This window comes from Triplophysa rosa, linkage group LG7 (assembly GCF_024868665.1).
Source record: "Triplophysa rosa linkage group LG7, Trosa_1v2, whole genome shotgun sequence".
NCBI classification, from domain to species: domain Eukaryota; kingdom Metazoa; phylum Chordata; class Actinopteri; order Cypriniformes; family Nemacheilidae; genus Triplophysa; species Triplophysa rosa.
This window is the reverse complement of record NC_079896.1, coordinates 11,289,932-11,302,277: the sequence shown is the minus strand read 5'-3', so window position 1 is coordinate 11,302,277 and position 12,346 is coordinate 11,289,932.

The window sequence follows — 12,346 nt, the reverse complement described above, 5'->3', positions numbered from 1 at the left end:
GGATGTACCAGCTAAATGACCTGAATATGTATCCTGCACCGAGTAATGATGCCAAGTGGTGCGTCTCTGCATTAGCATTGAGTGATGTAGACTTGTTTGTGACTGATGAAGCCCCCATTTGTCCACCCAGTGGATTCTGGGAGATCGCTTTTCATCTGCAGAGTTGAGATATTGCATTGACCTCTGCAGTCGGCAACCCAAGATTACCTTGACATCTGCTGTGTGGGTCTCAGAAAGCTAATTAATCCCTGCTGACCTAAGTTTTCCAGGGACTGTTCCAAAAGTGTCCACCCTCTGACTTCTCAAATTCACTTTGACTTCACACATCAGTCCCCTGAAGTCTAAAATTTGTGGATGTCAATTTAACAAACCCTCAAATTCACTTTGACTTCACACATCAGTCCCCTGAAGTCTAAAATTTGTGGATGTCAATATTACAAACCCCCTCGATGAAATAATCTAGTTACAAATGCATTGGACTATTTTTTGGTCAAATTACTGGCTGTGAACCGCTTTTATTATATAGCAACCCCATGTGGTTTACAGACAGTTCTTTTTTTATGGCGCACAAGTTAACTTACTATTCAGAAAACAGGCAACAGTAATATAAAGAAAATATAAAGTATGCACATTATTTTCACAATGTCACCCTCACCCTCTAAAAAGTCCTCGAGGGCATAATGTTGCTCATGATTTTTCCTGCTTGACATTTGCAATTGTTATTGTAGGGCAAACAGAGACCCTCACTAATATTCTTCACAGTTCCTTGTGGGATGTGGCAAATCCCAAAGTCATATTTTTATTGCAGGTTTTGAAAACTGAGAGTATTTGAGGATATTTGCTAATTTATCACACCTGTTTGGCCAAGTGAAGTCTGCTTTGGGCAAAATTAGTTTTTATCATGATGCCGATCATAAGCTGTTCTGAGGGGAACAAAATTCCCTTCCCGCCTGTCATTTTACACAGTCTGGTGTGTTCAGCTGTTGTGTCCGGGGAAATCATCTAAAAGTTGTCTACATACAAAATGCACCTTTGAAGCGAGGTGCTGTGATCTGCAGGCAAACCTTCGTCTGGCAATCTTTTGCTTTGGGAATTGGTTTCATCAAACCAAGATGGAAGGGTGGAGACTTGGGTCAGGAACAAAAAATACACAAAATGGCATGCTTGTTGTTTAACGGTGTCATTTCTTGAACGTTTTCTTGTTGTGCACCCACCTAGCAAAATAGTTTGTCATGTGGGAAACCGTTTTAAATATAACGTTGTTAAAGTGTAAGGGGAGACCCTTGGGTATAACTGTGACAAAAATCAATGCTAAAAAAGGAAATAAAATCTATTTATTATTGACCTTTGTGGCAATATGCCCCAATAGTGCACTATTTGGGGACAGAACATCAATAAACAGCAAAATTCTAAAGCAATTATGAAAACACTTTACAACATGGTTGTAGTCACAAACCCATGGCCGTTTCACAATATGCGTTCTTCAGCAGTCTGTGTCCTCGTGATCTCCCTCTACGTCATCAATAACCGTCAAGTCAGACCCGGATGTGATTTCTCGATATCAACCCTGTTGAAAAAAACAGCTCATGCCGGGTTAGGTATGTTTTTTTTGCTGGTTTGACCAGCTAAAACCAGCTAAGGACCAGCACATGACCAGCACAAACCAGCATATGCTGTTTTTTTCGACAGGGAAGGATGCATATTATGCAGCCTTGCCTACGGAATCCGCTTGAAGTCCCAGAAGTCACTGCGGCACGTCCATACAAGGTCGTTCTTCCGAGGCTGCCTCGCAAGACCGTCTCCACAAGAACACAAGTCCGTTCTTTGCGTTCTTGGAATTGAGAAATGGCCTATGTTTCCCCTGTCATGTTGAATTTTTTTAGTTACTTCCTGTCTGTGTTTTGTAGTCCTTTGTAGTTTTTGATGTTAATTAGTCTTCCCCAGTGTGCCTTGTCATCTTGTTAAGTTCTTTGTATTTAAGCCCTTGTGTTTCAGTTGTCTAGTGGTGGGCAGAGCGAGCTTTTGTGAAACAATAAAACAATTGAATCAAATGTGCCATATCGTGTCGAGGCTTCGAAACGTTCCGACACCCGTCTCCACGGTGACACCGAGTCGTCATTTGCGCGTGTTGCTTTAAAACACTTATTTAACAATGCTGTAGACAAACGGAGACGCATTACAATCTGTATGTTCTTGGCGATGTTTATTTGGATGTGTGGTGTCATTTTAAAATTTGTGTTTATTTATTATGTTGTTTTATTTTGAGTTTTTAGTATCTGTCTGACAACTGCGTTAGCCTGGTTTTGTAAACTTTAGGCTCTTCATTGTAAATGACTACGGGCTATTTTGGCAGTGAAAATTAAGATTAATAAAAGAAATCAAACCAAACCACAATGTCTCACTTCTTACATAAAAATATTTGTATTCAAAAATATTATTTACAGTTTACATATACTATAACTGTGTACTTCAGTCATGCATTGTAGGAGAAAGTACTTAATGCTCGGTCTTTAAAAATGTCATGAAGCCCACATTCTCCAACACTGAAAACGGCTGTGAATCGTTGATCATGTCCTCTCAAGCCTACTCAATGTCCTTTGCACTTGCTAAAAATAAAAAAAATCAATTATGAATTATGTGAATATTTTTTATTATGTTGTATAGCCTTTTAAAGGATTTGAGGGCTTAAAAATTGTGTTCTTTAATTACTGGGCATGAGATGCCTAGAATTTGTAGTAATTATTCAGTGTGAAACATGTAGCCTACATATAAGAACAGCAGATATTTTGGCTACACCTATGGCCATCCAATAATGAAGGTGGTAGGAGTGCATGGGTTTCAACATTGAAAAGGTGTTACTGTATGTATGTGATATCATACAGGTAGAAATAAGCCCCAACAGTGTGATCAGGACCCGTCGCGAAGCGGAGGGGCTTATTTCACGATGACAGCCAGCTGCTTGTACATTATCCCGCTTATTACACGGCTACTTGGCACATGAGAAAAAAACTGGACATGAAATGTGAATTTGAAATTTTTAGCTAATTTTATCCAAATGCAGACCTTCCGCGAGGAAAAGCCGTTTACTTTTGGTTTTAAGGCAAGAAATGACTTTCAAATGTGACGAACAGGCAATTTGGTTTAATCATTTGTAAATATAATGTCATGTTTTTGGGGGGGTGTTTCAGGAATGGCTGGTGGAGGAGAGGGAAGTTTTGGCCCTTTTGGCCATCCATACCTCCACCGCGTCGAGGAGCGGGCTCTGATGAACGACGAAGAGGAGGCGCTTCGAGGCCACCGCTCAAATCCCCATCAGCATCCCCGATGCAGAAGTCCGAGCCTACCGCTTGGAGGACTCGATTAATAAAGTCCTCCAGCGGGTACTCTTCCGCGTCGGGGAGCATGATGAGGATGAGCAGATCGTCGTCCAGACCAGTCAAAAACACGCAATTTAGCACGGGATCGCTTCAACTCACCCGATAACATAACCCAACAAACTCCTCCACGTAGCTCTCCAGAGGCCGGCCATCCTGTCGAAGATCCAGCAGGATGGCCTCTGGAGAGAAGATGCATTCCATTGCGGTCGAGTCTTCTGTAATGGAATGCTTCCAGGACCACAAACGAAGCTCGATTCATGAGCAAAACTCTTTAATTTAAACACACATAAACATTTGACATTACATTTTAGACTCGCCAATGATGGGGATAACATAGTGAATATATACAAGTCCAGTGATGAGGCTGATGACGGGCAGGTGTGATGATTACAAACACTGAACAGGTGCGAGAGCGTGGGGCATGAAGGGAAATGGAGTCCTTGGGGGAAACAGGCACGGAAACTGACGAGACTGACGGATAGGTTGTTATCTGGGAATAACGAACCTGCAAATGTCGCGACTGGCCAATCAGAATCAAGCATTCCAACGAGCCGTGTAATAAGATTTGTCATCACACACCTCCCAAGGCTGTTCTCAAAATGGTCCCATACAATTGACCTTTGACTTTTTACTGCACTCATCTTACATATAGGGTATGTCAAATGCCAAATTATCCAACATATATCAATAACACAACATATGGCTCTGTAACAGACCTTATCCTGAGATGATCACTGTCCATAGATCACTACAAACGTGGTTAATTTATTTTTGTTTCTTAATTTACAAAGTAAAACTAATGACTTATCAGTTAAATCAATTATAGACACTGGTTCATGAGTTTACTTTCAGATCAACACCCCCTAGTGGCAAAAGGTTGTTGAGTTTCGAAACAGTAATGACGTACCGAAGCCTTCATGACAAAATCATGTTGTTTTCTGTTCCCTGTTTGTTCCTTTGAACAGTTTTTGTTCCCTGTTTGTTTCATCGTTGTTTTGTTTTACTTTAATAAAAGACATTTTGACTGCACGTAGATCCGCTCTCTGTTTTCCTGCCTGCCCGGACATGACAGTTGTATTTGTTAACATTAGTAAATGGATTAACCAACGTTATACCACAGGCTTTGGAATGCTTCATTCTGATTGGCTGACAAAAGTTCTACGGGTGTGCATTATTTTTCAATCATACGCACACCTATGAAGTAGTTCTAGATCTTTCGACCGAAAGTTTTTTCCCCAAATCCTTTTCTGATATGACCAGACTGTTGAATACAATGAAAACAAATATCCATACTTGACTTTTCTGTCTAAATGAAGCACACGCATGTGCATACGTTCCAGGAAAAATACCTAAAAAATGTCTTGACAGCAAACATCAGAATAACATGGTAACCATGGTATAAGTGGAATAAATTATTCCTTACGTAGTTCATGTTAGCTAATACATTAACTAATGCTAACAAATACAACCTTATTGTAAAGTGTTAACAAAATTAACAATTACAACAATATTTATGAATATTAATTAGTTTAATTGATCATTTGAATTTCTATTTTGTTACTGTAACAATAAACCAGGTGTCCCATACAGTATCTGCCAGCATCATTTACAATATGCTCCTCTGGCATCAACATGTACAGTAAATCTGTTAAGTGAAAAGGAATGGCCATCATACTCATTCAACACCTGCTCCACTATTCCCTGACCTTGTAATGATTATAATGAATACCCCCAGGAAACACATCCAAGCAAGGTCAACACCTCAACCTCCAGTCTCCGCTGTAACCTTTAACCTTCATCCAGCTCTTTTCATCATTACATTTCCCTAGAGCTCAGTCAGTCCCGCTTCCCCTTTTTTCCATCTCTCCCATCTCCCTGCCCTGCCCTTCGCCTCAACCCCTTCCATTCCCTCCAGCAGTTCTTTTCACCCCCAAAGCAAACCTTGTTTCTGCTGCTTCTTCCTGACTGTCACCTGCAGCCCATAGCCCTATACCAGTTTATCTCTGATTTACAGAGCTTTGATTAAGCCCGTCTTAAAGGGATTGTTCACCCAAAAATTAAAATTATGCCAGTACATGTATTTACTCACCCTTGTCATTTCAAACCTGTATGACTTTCTTCTGCAGAACACAAAATAAGATATTTTGAAGAAAGTTGGTAACCAAACAGCGATTCACTTATTTTGTATGGACACAAAACCAATGCAAGTGACGGTTAAGAAACTATCTTATTTTGTGTGCTGCGGAAAAAAAAAAAAGTTTGAAATTAACCCAAGGGGGCTGAGTAAATAATGACAGAATTTCAATTTTTGGGTGAACTATCACTAAATGATATGTAAAGGTAAACGGCAAAAATATCTTCTACCTTTCATTTTCTCACCAAACGACCTGTCTTGTTTACCATTCCCTGCTCAAACAGGCCTCCGCCTGCAGGTATTACCCTGGCATGAGTACGAGAGAGGTTAATCTTTCGTAAAGGAAAATATTTATTTCAGCAATTTCCTAATCCCTAACTGATTTTTCAGATGAGCGCATTCATTTTCATTACATTACAAAAATACTATTTGCCCTGAACTCGTTCATCCGTGCCTAAACTGAAAATGCCTTGCGGACTGCTGAACTTCTAAATAACAATGGGCCATTGAAATGAGCAATACGTATCATTTCAGAAAGGTTTGACAATGTGAAATTTATTACACCATCTTTGCCAAATAGCATGCCCCACGGTAAATAAATGAGGTCGGTGTCAAAGTTTTAATTACATGCATGAGCAGAACAACATGGTCTTGAAAAGTGTGCACTCTAAACGCTTCATACAATATGCTAATAATGTAATTAAAGACTCCTTTTGATTGCAATCACACTGTGTCTTTAAATTGAGATTAAGGTTTGAGCAAGGTAGGGTTTGTTCCAAAAACCTTTTTTTATTTTTCCCACAATCTAATACATCCATGTAATAGTTGCTCCTTGAGACATGACATTGGAATTAAAATGAAGATTGTCGCTGCATGAAACACCTCCAAGTGTTATCTTGATGGGGTGGGTGTCACAACACAAAGCAAGGGTAATGTCTCTGGCCTTGCTTGTTCTTTGCACGCTCCAATACACAAATAGACCACCAACACCCTTTAAAGACCCGCGGGCACCCTACTGTGTAATGACGCTCAGGGCCTTACAGCAAATTACTGTTGCGAAATATCCGCCACAATGAAGATTAATTACATTTGATTAGCTACATCAGATATGGCCTTTCAATAGGTATAAATGCGGTGGGCTTTTATCAAAGATCTCTTAGTTCAATATGTATTGAACACACTCGAACAGGAAAATTCAAGCCTCCGAATGACGTAAAACACATTGATGTTTTCCCCTGTGATTTTGAATGGTGCCACTTTGCAGATGTCGTGCCTGCGTTTCTTGCATCGCCGAGAGGTCAGGCCTCGCAACCAGCCGTGTTAAATTACAGCTCAATCATGTTGATAAATTGTTAAATAATGGCAGGCATGACTAATGGAGTGCAATCTTTCAAAAGCCTTTTACAGTCCCAAAACGATAAGCTTTCATTTATCATTTACATACCTATCTTGTTCAAATTCATCAGGTGCATATCCATTACAGAGGTTAACCAGCACAGAGCAAGTCAAAGCATGATGGTGTTTCTTAGTTTTTATTTCAGTAGCTTTAAATATAACTCAAACTGTTTTTTATTCAGTTTTGAAAGTCAGTATGAAATTCATACATACAATTGCCTAAATTAGTTAAAAGTATGCCTCAGAGTTGTCTCCTAAACAATGTCCTTCTTTAAAATAAAAGCTGGACCTATTTCTTTAATTTATAAGAAATACACTGAACAAAATTATAAACGCAACACTTTTTGTTTTTTCACAAATCTGTCTTAATCTGTGTTAGTGAGCACTTCTCCTTTGCCGAGATAATCCATCCACCTCACAGGTGTGGCATATCAAGATGCTGATTAGACAGCATGATTATTGCACAGGTGTGCCTTAGGCTGGCCACAATAAAAGGCCACTCTAAAATGTGCAGTTTTATCACACAGCACAATGCCACAGATGTCGCAAGTTCCCTTTCTGTCGGTCTCTCGACGTTGTGTCGAACCGACAGAATGGGGTTTGTCTTGAGAACCTATCATCTTCTGAGTATTTAGAAAAGGCCAATGAAAATTGGCGAATGAAATTTGCATGCCGGGCTCCTCCCCGGATGTCCGGGTATAAGAGGGAAGCCGGCGTGCTCATTCATTCACCTTTTGTTCTTCAGAGCCTACGCATCTGGTGAGCTTCTCTACGATCTGGGTGATCATTCTTTCTGCTGGAATCTACGACGTGGACAGCGGACGGTCCCTTCCTGCAGTGACTCTCCCCTGGGCGTCTCGGCAGTTCCGGAGGTGTTCGAGCAAATTTCCTTTTCTAAAAGAGCAAATTTCTCCAGCGTGGCTTGTCCCGCTGTTCTCATGGGTGCAACACACTCATCGAGGAGGGGGACGGACACAATGCCTGCTTCCAGTACGCTGGGGCAGACGTTGTGGATACGTCCTGCCCGCACTGCGGGCGGTGACGATTCAGACGTTGCGTCACAGGTGGCTGTGTTCCCACGGGACTCAGCCACCACCTCGTTTGCTCCCCGTTCCGTGGCGGCAGGACTACGGCCCTGCCGTCCGCTATGGCAAGCAGCGAGGGTGATATGAGGATTACTGTGAGCGATAATCCGCCAGCCACGGCTCACGGACCGTTCACACCTCGTTTCGCTTGTCTGACCGTTCCCCAAAAAAGACGGTCCGCCGTCTTATTCCTCAATCACGTATTCGGACACGATGCGTGATGATGAGAGGTCTCTTGCAGCATCGGGGGGTGACGTACTGCCATCCGACTCCGACGATTCTTCGGGCTCCCTCCCTCGGGGGGTCGAGCCCAGGAAAAAGCGGATGTCGAGATGTCGGCCATGCTTTCCCGGGCCGCCGTGAGTGTTGGGTTGCAGTGCCCGCACTGCCTCTCCCGGCGTTCGCGGCTGGCTACATGGCGCCTCGGGTTTGAGCGCGGCTCCAAGCCGCGCCCGCCCCCAGTGCCGTGTTTACCGGAAGTGCATGAGGAACTTTGCAAGACCTGGAACGCCCCTTCCGGCACGTTTCACGTCAAACAAAGTTCTGTCACCCTCTCTTCCCTCGAGGTTGAGACAGCTGGAGGATGCGTCGGTGTCCCCAGGTGGAGTTGCCGCCGCGGTGCACTCGTGCCCGTAGGTGGCGGCCACCTGGGGGGGCTCGACCTAGACTCCCGTCCAAAGCATGTGGTGTCTCGGCATCTCTGGTGTCGAGAGCTTACATTGCGGCGGACCAGGCTGCCTCCTCTCTCCACGCTATGGCTCCTGCCAGGCCAGGGCGTTGAGAGAGCTCCACGAGGGTAAGACCGACCCAGCGCTTATGCAGGAACTCCGCGCCGTCACCGACCTCGCTCTACGGGCGACCAAGGTGACCACGGGGGCCCTGGGTCGGACGATGTCCACACTTGTGGTCCATGAGGAACTCCTCTGGCCGATACTTGCGCAGATGAGTAACGCTGAGAAGGTCCGCTTTCTCGACGTACCCGTCTCGCAAGGGGGGGCTGGTTGGTGTTACTGTGGAGGGTTCTCGACAGTAAAAAGCAGTCCTCCGTGCCGCAACTCGGCCGCCTCGGCCGTCGAGTCCCGTGCACTGTCTGCTTCCCAGCAGCCCTGGTCCTCTTCAACGCCCTCCAGTGACCTGGAGGAGACAGCGAAGAGGAGACCATCGCCCCATCAGCAGCCGCGGGCAGCGGCTGTCATGGGATCACCTCAGGGGGATCGAGGCTACCATTGGGCCCGACCCCAGCCACAGCGCTGGTAGGTCGGATAGGGACGGTTCCTGCCCCGTCCCTCCATCTGCTGGCCCCCTCTGGGGGGCTGGCGCCCACTTACTCTCAAAAAGGAGAGTTTCCTCTCTCTCTGGGTTACCTCAGCCGCTCTCACCCTCTGCACGACGGTGAACGGCAAACTCGACGTTGCGTCATGGCAAAGCGCAATGTCGAGTATAAACACCAGCCCTCAGCACTCTCAGTCAGACAGTGCGTTGAGCTGCGCAGTCGCCAGGCAGGAAATATGGCAGAGCCGATCTCCTCCCCGGGGGGCCTCCCCCGGCAAGGAATCCGTACTGCTAGCCATCGAACCACCCTCCGCGGGGGCGATGAAGCAGATCAACCTCTAGTCCCCTGTCACAGTTCTGGGAGCCCCCAGACTGTCAGGCGGGCTGAGGAAGACGATCCGTCTCGGCTACGCGATTCAGTCGCTACACGTCCGCCCAAGTTCCGGGACGTCCTTTTACCTCAGGCAGAGGCAGGGATGCCCCCGTACTTCGGGCGGAGGTCGCCTCCCTTCTGGTGAAGGGAGCGATCGAGCCCGTCCCACCGGCCGAGGTGTTCAGCGGGTTTTACAGCCCGTACTTCATTGTCCCTAAGAAAGGCGGAGGGTTGCGCCCTATCTTGGGTCTGTGTGTTCTGAACAGGCACCTACACTAGCTGCCTTTCAGGATGGTCACGCAGAAGCGCATCCTGGCGTCCGTCAGGCGTCAGGACTGGTTCATGGCAATCGACCTGAAGGACGCGTACTTTCATGTCTCGATCCTCCCTCGACTTCGGCCGTTCCGACGGTTCGCGTTCGAGGGACGGGCATATCAGTACAGGGTCCTCCCCTTCGGTCTGTCCCTGTCTCCACGAGTCTTTACGAAGGTCGTGGAAGCCGCCCTCCTTCCCCGTTGGGAAGGAGGTGTACGGGTACTAACTATCTCGACGACTGGCTCAAGTTTGGGCACACTCTCGAGATCTGTGGTGTACACACAGGGACCTGGTGCTCCGGCACCTAGATCGGTGGGGCCACAGGTCAACTGAGATAAGAGCAAGCTCTCCCCGGTGCAGAGCATCCTCTTTCTCGGTATGGAACTCGACTCTGTCCTCACGAGCGGCCCCGCTCACCCCCAGGGGGGGGCGCGAGGACTAGCGCGCCCGGTCAGTGTTGAACTGCCTGAGATCAGACAGTCAGCGGTCCCCCTGTAACAGGAGGCTCCTGGGATTCATGGCATCCTCGGCGGGGGTGGCCCCCCCTCGGGTCGATGCATATACGACCGCTCCAACACTGGCGGCAGAGTCAAGTTCCTTGGAGAGCGTGGCACACCGGCAGCAGGCGTTGGTCACACGCTTTTCTGCCGACACACCCTAAGGGGTGCCGTGTGCAACGGGCAAGCAGTGTCGGGGCGGTGGACGGGCCCCCGCCTGCGTTGGCATTCAACTGCCTAGAGTTGTGGGTTGTGCTACTTGCATTGAGGTACTTCCTCTCGTGCAGGGAAGCACGTGCTGGTCCGGTCGGACAGCACAGCTGCTGTGGCGTAATTTTTCACTCACAGCAGCTAACATGACTCGCCCGACGCCTCCTCCTCTGGAGTCAGCAGGTGATCAGCTCCCTGCGAGCCACACACATCCCAGGCGTCCTGAACCAGACAGCCGATGCGCTCTCTCGTCAGTCGACACCTCGCGGAGAGTGGCGACTCCCTCCCCGCGCAGCCGGCTCATTTGGGGCAGTTCGGCCAGGCACAGGTGGTCCTGTTGCCTCCCCGGACTCCACCCATTGTCCGCTTTGGTACTCCCTGTCCGAGGTACCCTCGGCACGGATGCCCTTGCGCACAGCTGGCCGCGGGACAAGCGGAAGTACGCTTCCCCCCAGTGAGCCTCATTGCACAGGGCCTGTGCAAGGCCAGGGAAGAGGAGCATCAAGTGGTACTAGTTACGCCCCTTCGGCCTAACCAGGACTTGGTTCTCGGAGCTGAGGCTCTGACAACAACTCCCCCCTGGCCGCTCCCCCTGGCGGACAGCTTCCCCAGGGGAAGGGGCACGTTACGGCATCCCAGGCAAAACCTGGTCTCCATGTCTGGACGGGACGAGGAGATCCTGAGTGACCCACCCCCGGTCTGGTTGGGACGTCACTCAGGCTAGGGCTTCGGCCACTGGGCGGCTATACGCCCATAGGTGGCGCCTCTTCTCGTCCTGGTGCTCTTCTCGGCGAGAAGACCCGCGGAGTTGCTCGGTCGGGTACGAGCTGTCCCTTCCTCAAGAGAGACTGGGGAGTAACCTCTCCCCCTCCACACTGGGAATGTATGTAGCCGCTACGGCCGCTCATCATGACCCAAGTGCTGGGTAGCCTCTGGGACAGCACGACCTGGTCATTAGGTTCCTAAGGGGCGCGAGAGGGTGACCACCTTATCCGCGCTCCGTACCCTCTTGCGACCTAGGTGGCGGGCCTCAAGAGGCCCCGCCCCCTTCGAGCCTCTCGGGGTTGCCGCTCTTTCTCAGTCTTGATAAAGACGGCTTTCCGCATGGTTCTCACCTCCAAGAGGGTAGGGGATCTACAAGCACCCTCCGTGTCCACAGATTGCCTAGAACTCGGGGCCGGGATTCTCACGTTATCTTGAGACCCCGCCCCGGCTACGTGCCCAAGGTTCCCACCACTCTCCCGAGAGACCAGGTGGTGAACCTGCAGGCGCTCCCCACCGGGGAGGAAGACCCAACCTATCCGTGCTATGTCCAGTACGCGCACGGCGCCTCTACTTGGACCGCACGCAGAGCCCAGAAGCTCTGAGCAGCTCTTTGTCTGTTTCGGAGGTCAGCAGGAGGGCTGTCTCCAAACAGAGGCTGGCGCACTGGATCGTGGATGCCCTCGTTAGGGCATACCGATCTTTTTTCCTGCCCGTTGGGGGTGAGGCACACCCCTCGTGGCTGGCTCAGGGCGCCTCTCTGGCAGACATCTGCGGAGCTGCGGGTTGGGCTATGCCTAACAACTCCGTGAGGTTCTAATACCTACGCGCGGAACCGGTGTCAGCCCGCATCCTGGCAAGGTGTGGGACCGGCAGCCGGTAGGGCATACGCCTGCGGAAGCCCTTCCCCCTCCGGGGGGAGCAGT